Genomic DNA, 10,033 nt, shown 5'->3' with positions numbered 1-10,033 from the left:
CACTAAATTAACCTCTATGGGCTAGGTGGGACGCTTGCGCCAGCCTGTGGCGCGATTTTCAAAACCTTAAAAATCCTATTACTTCAATTTCTCAAACATATGACTATTTTACAGCCATTTCAAGACAAGACTCTCGTTAATCTAACCACACTGTCCGATTTCAAAAAGGCTTTACAACGAAAGCAAAACATTAGATTATGTCAGCAGAGTACCAAGCCAGAAATAATCAGACACCCATTTTTCAAGCCAGCATATAATGTCACCAAAACCCAGAAGACAGCTAAATGCAGCACTCACCTTTGATGATCTTCATCAGATGACAACCCTAGGACATTATGTTATACAATACATGCATGTTTTGTTCAATCAAGTTCATATTTATATCAAAAACCAGCTTTTTACATTAGCATGTGACGTTCAGAACTAGCATACCCCCCGCAAACTTCCGGGGAATTCGCTAACATTTTACTAAATTACTCACGATAAACGTTCACAAAAAGCATAACAATTATTTTAAGAATTATAGATACAGACCTCCTCTATGCACTCGATATGTCCGATTTTAAAATAGCTTTTTGGTGAAAGCACATTTTGCAATATTCTAAGTACATAGCCCAGGCATCACGGGCTCGCTATTTAGACACCCGGCAAGTTTAGCACTCACCATAATCATATTTACTATTATAAAAGTTTGATTACCTTTTGTTGTCTTCGTCAGAATGCACACCCAGGACTGCTACTTCAATAACAAATGTTGGTTTGGTCCAAAATAATCCATCGTTATATCCGAATAGCGGCATTTTGTTCGTGCGTTCCAGACACTATCCGAAATATTAAAGAAGTGTCGCGCGCATTGCGCAATTCGTGACAATAAAATTCTAAATATTCCATTACCGTACTTCGAAGCATGTCAACCGCTGTTTAAAATAAATTTTTACGACATTTTTCTCGTAGAAAAGCGATAATATTCCGACAGGGAATCTCCTTTTCGGCAAACAGAGGAAAAAATCCCAAAGGCGGGGGCGGTCGGGGTCACGCGCATAAGCCCAGTGTCCCTTGATCGGCCACTTGAGAAAGGCGATCATGTGTTTCAGCCTGGGGCTGGAATGACGACATTCTGTTTTTTCCCGGGCTCTGAGCGCCTATGGACGACGTGGGAAGTGTCACGTTAGAGCAGAGATCCTTAGTAAATGATAGAGATGGAAAAGAAGTTCAAGAAATGGTCAGACAGGCCACTTCCTGTAAAGGAATCTCTCAGGTTTTGACCTGCCATTTGAGTTCTGTTATACTCACAGACACCATTCAAACAGTTTTAGAAAATGTAGGGTGTTTTCTATCCATATGCAATAAGTATATGCATATTCTAGTTACTGGGTAGGAGTGGTAACCAGATTAAATCGGGTATGTTTTTTATCCAGGAGTGTCAATACTGCCCCCTAGCCCTAACAGGTTAACAATGTGTTTGAAGTCATGATCTCTTTGTCAGGCTGTCAGGCTGTGGAGTCACAGAGGAAGGCTGTGATTCTCTGGTCTCAGCTCTGAGGTTAAACCCCTCACACCTGAGAGAGTTGGATCTGAGTAACAATGACCTGAAGGATTCAGGCGTGAAGCTGCTCTCTGCTGGACTAGGGAATCCCCACTGTAAACTGGAGACTCTGAGGTCAGTATTATCAGATATGAAAGTACTTTATGCATGTAGTTCTCCCATTTGAAAAAGTCGTAATTATTCGGACATATTACTAATAGTGTATTAAAGTAGTCATAAGTTTAGCATGTTGTCCCATATTCCATGCCTGCTGTCATGTTTCTCTAAGACAGAACCCAGAAGCAGACCAGGTGAGTAAAATGAAGGTGAGTATTTATTGGTAGTCTTGATGTGTAATTTGAGTGATCCAGGAGACGGAGCGGCAGCGGAGGTGAGTTGATGAGAGTAGATGGGTGGATTCAATGACGTCACTGTATCCACCGACGGCCAGTCAAGGGAGTTGAATGTTCCGGGAGGATGACTGTAGACAGAGTAAACGGGGGGGGGAGTAACCAGTAACAAGAACAAAACAACAAGACTAGCTCAGGAAACATGAGGCTGTTCATTGCTAACGATCCAGCAGGGAATGGATGTCAGCTCAGGGCTTATGAAGAGGTGATGATCAGGACCAGGTGTGCAGAAGGTTGATGAGATGCAGGTGTAGGGTAATCACTAGATCTCCCGCCTAACTTCGTCGCCTAGCAACCAGATAGGTTTCTGAACGCACCCTTAGACACCAAACAGAAAACAGTCAGCTCAGGCAGAAACAGACTCAGGAAGCGGGATTCCTGACACCTGCAGTGATTACATCAAGCTTGTGATTCTACTAACTTGTTGAATTCATTTGCAGTTGGTCTTGGTTGTGTTTTGGATGATGTTTTTCCTAATGGATACTGAATAGTAAATAATGTCCTGTCATTTTGGAGTCACTTCACTTCTATTGTCAGTGACTTCTACATTCATGTGGATGCTACCATGATTATGAATAACCATGAATGAATCGTGAATGATGATAAATGAGAAACGGAGGCACAAAGATCAAACCCCCTCTGTTATTGGTAATGGTGAGAGGTTAGCATGTTTTGTTGTAGCCTCTGTTATTGGTAATGGTGAGAGGTTAGCATGTTTTGTTGTAGCCTCTGTTATTGGTAATGGTGAGAGGTTAGCATGTTTTGTTGTAGCCTCTGTTATTGGTAATGGTGAGAGGTTAGCATATTTTGTTGTAGCCTCTGTTATTGGTAATGGTGAGAGGTTAGCATATTTTGCTGTAGCTTCTGTTATTGGTAATGGTGAGAGGTTAGCATGTTTTGTTGTAGACTCTGTTATTGGTAATGGTGAGAGGTTAGCATGTTTTGTTGTAGCCTCTGTTATTGGTAACGGTGAGAGGTTAGCATGTTTTGTTTTAGCCTCTGTTATTGGTAATGGTGAGAGGTTAGCATGTTTTGTTGTATCCTCTGTTATTGGTAACGGTGAGAGGTTAGCATGTTTTGTTGTAGCATCTGTAATTGGTAATGGTGAGAGGTTAGCATGTTTTGTTGTAGACTCTGTTATTGGTAATGGTGAGAGGTTAGCATGTTTTGTTGTAGCCTCTGTTATTGATAATGGTGAGAGGTTAGCATGTTTTGTTGTAGCCTCTGTTATTGGTAATGGTGAGAGGTTAGCATGTTTTGTTGTAGCCTCTGTTATTGGTAATGGTGAGAGGTTAGCATGTTTTGTTGTATCCTCTGTTATTGGTAATGGTGAGAGGTTAGCATGTTTTGTTGTAGCCTCTGTTATTGGTAATGGTGAGAGGTTAGCATGTTTTGTTGTATCCTCTGTTATTGGTAATGGTGAGAGGTTAGCATGTTTTGTTGTATCCTCTGTTATTGGTAATGGTGAGATGTTAGCATGTTTTGTTGTAGCCTCTGTTATTGGTAATGGTGAGAGGTTAGCATGTTTTGTTGTAGCCTCTGTTATTGGTAATGGTGAGAGGTTAGCATGTTTTGTTGTAGCCTCTGTTATTGGTAATGGTGAGAGGTTAGCATGTTTTGTTGTAGCCTCTGTTATTGGTAATGGTGAGAGGTTAGCATGTTTTGTTGTATCCTCTGTTATTGGTAATGGTGAGAGGTTAGCATGTTTTGTTGTAGCCTCTGTTATTGGTAATGGTGAGAGGTTAGCATGTTCTGTTGTATCCTCTGTTATTGGTAATGGTGAGAGGTTAGCATGTTTTGTTGTAGCCTCTGTTATTGGTAATGGTGAGAGGTTAGCATGTTTTGTTGTAGCCTCTGTTATTGGTAATGGTGAGAGGTTAGCATGTTTTGTTGTAGCCTCTGTTATTGGTAATGGTGAGAGGTTAGCTGTTTTGTTGTAGCCTCTGTAACTTTCCTGATCATTACTATTCATGATTCATTCATGATTTGTATTAATCATGTTATCATCAGGATTCATTTAGTGTTTAGAAACATGTTATCTACTCACTTAGACAGAAGATTAATCCAGTCATCATCCACCATTTTATTATTGGTGCAAAACACAACCAAAACAAACTGCAAATAAGACCAACTAGTTTACAACCAAACACTAATCTATTGACTACTTTAATACACTATAAATGAATTGGTCAGAATACTTATGACTTCTTCAAATAGGGGGACTAGATACATGAACTGCTTTCATTTCTAAACGGTGAAACAGATATGTATGAAAATATCCTCAAATAAAAGGTGACATTTTATACTGTCACCTCATATGAAACATTTGATCTGAAATCCAAAATGTTGGAGTTTAGAGCCACATTTAAAATGTTATCTTCACTGTCAAAATAGATATGGTGTGGACTGTATACTCAATACAATCTAAATCTGATACCTCACTGTCTGTCTTTTGACTGATACTGATTTTAAACTGGTCTGGTCAGTCTACTCAAATATTTGTACTATATATGTTTCTATCTGCAGGCAAAACTTTGATAATTTGTAATTTCTAATATGATACCTTAATTTCTGAATAGATATGGCAGGTTTCATGACTGATATATCTGAATATGTTGAAGAAATATACTGCCACTATTTTCACCACCAAAGGATAGCAGTGTGATTTTAATATGATTTGACTCTTTGCAGGCTGTCAGGCTGTCTAGTCACAGAGGAAGGCTGTGCTTCTCTGGTCTCAGCTCTGAGGTCAAACCCAACACATTATTTGTAAATGGGTAACAGCGTAAACAGAGAAAGCTAAGCGTATCATTTTAATACAACCTGTCTGTCATTGTATTTCTTCTGTGTTGGCAGACTCACTGGCTGTAAACTCACAGACACATCCTGTAAAGTGTTGGCCTCAGTTCTCAGTTCAAACCCCTCACACCTGAGAGAGCTGGACCTGAGTAACAATGACCTGAAGGATTCAGGAGTGGAGCTGCTCTCTGCTGGACTGGAGGATCCCCACTGCAGACTGGAGACTTTGAGGTTAGTATTCCTGTAGTTGGTCAACAAGTGTTTCGTTGTACCCTCTGTTATTGGTAATGGTGAGAGGTTAGCATGTTTTGTTGTAGCCACTGTTATTGGTAATGGTGAGAGGTTAGCATGTTTTGTTGTAGCCACTGTTATTGGTAATGGTGAGAGGTTAGCATGTTTTGTTGTATCCTCTGTTATTGGTAATGGTGAGAGGTTAGCATGTTTTGTTGTAGTCTCTGTTATTGGTAATGGTGAGAGGTTAGCATGTTTTGTTGTAGCCTCTGTTATTGGTAATGGTGAGAGGTTAGCATGTTTTGTTGTAGCCTCTGTTATTGGTAATGGTGAGAGGTTAGCATGTTTTGTTGTAGCCTCTGTTATTGGTAATGGTGAGAGGTTAGCATGTTTTGTTGTAGCCTCTGTTATTGGTAATGGTGAGAGGTTAGCATGTTTTGTTGTATCCTCTGTTATTGGTAATGGTGAGAGGTTAGCATGTTTTGTTGTAGCCTCTGTTATTGGTAATGGTGAGAGGTTAGCATGTTTTGTTGTAGTCTCTGTTATTGGTAATGGTGAGAGGTTAGCATGTTTTGTTGTAGCCTCTGTTATTGGTAATGGTGAGAGGTTAGCATGTTTTGTTGTAGCCTCTGTTATTGGTAATGGTGAGAGGTTAGCATGTTTTGTTGTATCCTCTGTTATTGGTAATGGTGAGAGGTTAGCATGTTTTGCTGTATCCTCTGTTGTTGGTAATGGTGAGAGGTTAGCATGTTTTGTTGTAGCCTCTGTAACTCTCTCACTCATTATTATTCATGATCTTTCTCAATCATGGCAGTCACAGGCTTGATGTAGTCATTGCAGTCAAAGAATATGGGACCAAACACTAAACTTTTGACTAATTTAACACACTTTAAGTGAATTGGTCCGAAAACGTATGACTTCTTTAAATAGGGGGACTAGATACATAAAGTGCTTTCATTTTTCTAAACGGTGAAACAGATATGTATGAAAATATCCTCAAATAAAAGGTGACATTATATACTGTCACCTCATATGAAACATTTGATCTGAAATCCAAAATGTTGGAGTTTAGAGCCACATTTAAAATGTTATCTTCACTGTCAAAATAGATATGGTGTGGACTGTATACTCAATACAATCTAAATCTGATACCTCACTGTCTGTCTTTTGACTGATACTGCTTTTAAACTGGTCTGGTCAGTCTACTCAAATATTTGTACTATACATGTTTCTATCTGCAGGCAATACTTTGATCATTTGTCATTTTTAATGATGATACATTAATTTACGAATAGATATGGCAGGTTTCAGGACACTGATATCTGAAAAATTTTGAAAAATTATACTGCCACTATTTTCACCACCAAAGCATAGCAGTGTGATTTTAATTTGATTTGACTCTTTGCAGGCTGTCAGGCTGTCTAGTCACAGAGGAAGGCTGTGCTTCTCTGGTCTCAGCTCTGAGGTCAAACCCCTCACACCTGAGAGAGCTGGACCTGAGCTACAATCACCCAGGAGACTCAGGAGTCAGACTGCTCTCTGCTGGACTGGAGGATCCACACTGCAGACTGGAGAAACTCAAGTATGTAGAGGGTTTATGTCAATGTTCATATCAGACATGTTTGACTTATCAGGCTAGTTAAGACAAACATTCTTACCACCACTTGGAAAAAGTTATATGCTGTGTGTGTGTGTGTGTGTGTGTGTGTGTGTGTGTGTATGTGTGTGTGTGTGTGTGTGTGTGTGTGTGTGTGTGTGTGTGTGTGTGTGTGTGTGTGTGTAACACACAGGACATACAGGACACACACACACACGACACACACACACACACACACGACACACACACACGACACACACACACACGACACACATACACACACAGGACAAATACACACACACACACACACACACACAGGACAAATACACACACACACACACACGACTAATACACACACACACACACACACGACTAATACACACACACACACACACAGGACAAATACACACACACACACACAGGACAAATACACACACACACACACACACACACACACACACACACACACACACACACACACAGGACAAATATACATACACACACACACACAACGGACAAATACACACACACACACACACACACACACACACACACACACACACACACACAGGTCAAATACACATACACAGGTCAAATACACACACACAGGACAAATACACACACACACACACACACACACACACACAGGACAAATACACACACACACACACACAGGACAAATACACACACACACACACACACACACACACACACACACACACACACACACACACACACACACACACACAGGACAAATACACACACACAGGACAAATACACACACACACACAGGACAAATACACACACACACACACACACACACACACACACACACACACACACACACACAGAGAACAAATACACACACACACACACACACACACACACACACACACACACACAGAACAAATACACACACACACACACACACACACACCACACACACACACACACACACACACACACACACACACACACACAGGACACACACACACACACACAGGACACACACACACACACACACACAGGACAAATACACACACACACACACAGGACAAATACACACACACACACACACACACATACAGGACAAATACACACACACACACACACACATACATACAGGACAAATACACACACACACACACACACACAGGACAAATACACACACACACACACACAGGACAAATACACACACACACACACACAGGACAAATACACACACACACATACAGGACAAATACACACACACACACACACACACAGGACAAATACACACACACACACACACAGGACAAATACACACACACACACACACACACAGGACAAATACACACACACACACACACACACACACAGGACAAATACACACACACACACACAGGACAAATACACACACACACACACACGACAAATACACACACACACACACACACACACACACACACACACACACACAGGACAAATATACATACACACACACACACACACACACAGGTCAAATACACATACACAGGACAAATACACACACACAGGACAAATACACAAACACACACACACACACACAGGACAAATACACACACACACACACACACACACACACACACAGGACAAATACACACACACACACACACACACACACACACACACACAGGACAAATACACACACACACACACACAGGACAAATACACACACACACACACACACACACACAGGACAAATACACACACACACACACAGGACAAATACACACACACACATACAGGACAAATACACACACACACACACACACACACACACACACAGGACAAATACACACACACACACACACAGGACAAATACACACACACACACACACAGGACAAATACACACACACAGACACACACACACACACACAAAGGACACACACACACACACACACACACAACGGACAAATACACACACATACACACAGGACAAATACACACACACACACACACACACACACACACACACACACACACAGGACAAACACACACAGGACACACACACACAGAGGACACACACACACACAGGACACACACACACAGGACACACAGACACACACACACACAGGACACACAGGACACACACACACAGGACACACACGGACACACAGGACACACACAGGACACACACACACAGGACACACACACACACACAGGACACACACACACACAGGACACACACACACACACACAGGACACACACACACACAGGACACACACACACACAGGACACACACACACACAGGACACACACACACACAGGACACACACACACACACACAGGACAAATACACACACACACACACACACACACACAGGACAAATACACACACACACACACACACACACACACACACACACACACACACACACAGAACAAATACACACACACACACACACACACACACACACACACACACACACACACACACACACACACACACACACACAGAACAAATACACACACACACACACACACACACACACACACACACACACACACACACACACACACACAGGACAAATACACACACACACACACAGGACAAATACACACACACACACACAGGACAAATACACACACACACACACACAGGACAAATACACACACACACACATACAGGACAAATACACTCACACACACACACACAGGACAAATACACTCACACACACACACACAGGACAAATACACACACACACACACACACACACACACAGGACAAATACACACACACACACACACACACAGGACAAATACACACACACACACACACACACACACACAGGACAAATACACACACACACACAGGACACACAGGACACACACACACAGGACACACACACACACAGGACTCACACACACACAGGACACACACACACACACACACACACAGGACACACACACACAGGACACACACACACAAACACACAGGACACACACACACAAACACACAGAACACACACACACACACACACAAACACACAGGACACACACACACACAAACACACACACAGGACACACACACACACACACAGGACAAATACACACACACACACGACAAATATACACACACACACACACACACAGGACAAATACACACACACACACACACACACACACACACACACACACACACACACACACACACACACACACACACACACACACACACACACACACAGGACAAATACACACACACACACAGGACAAATACACACACACACACACACACAGGACAAATACACACACACACACACACAGGACAAATACACACACACACACACACACAGGACAAATACACACACACACACAGGACAAATACACACACACACATACAGGACAAATACACACACACACACACACAGGACAAATACACACACACACACACACACACGGACAAATACACACACATACACACAGGACAAATACACACACACACACA

The 10,033-nt window shown here is 41.9% G+C and overlaps 1 long non-coding RNA gene across 1 annotated transcript in view; it reads right to left on the bottom strand.

The window, feature by feature from the left end:
* Positions 1–10,033, bottom strand: part of LOC145867298 (uncharacterized) — a 680,253-nt gene that overhangs the window by 282,450 nt on the left and 387,770 nt on the right. The gene's annotated exons all lie outside the window — the stretch shown is intronic.

The sequence above is a fragment of the Salmo salar genome, unplaced genomic scaffold (genome assembly GCF_965601325.2).
Source record: "Salmo salar unplaced genomic scaffold, fSalSal1 ptg000257l, whole genome shotgun sequence".
Lineage (NCBI taxonomy): Eukaryota > Metazoa > Chordata > Actinopteri > Salmoniformes > Salmonidae > Salmo > Salmo salar.
This window is presented reverse-complemented; position numbering and strand designations above follow the sequence as displayed.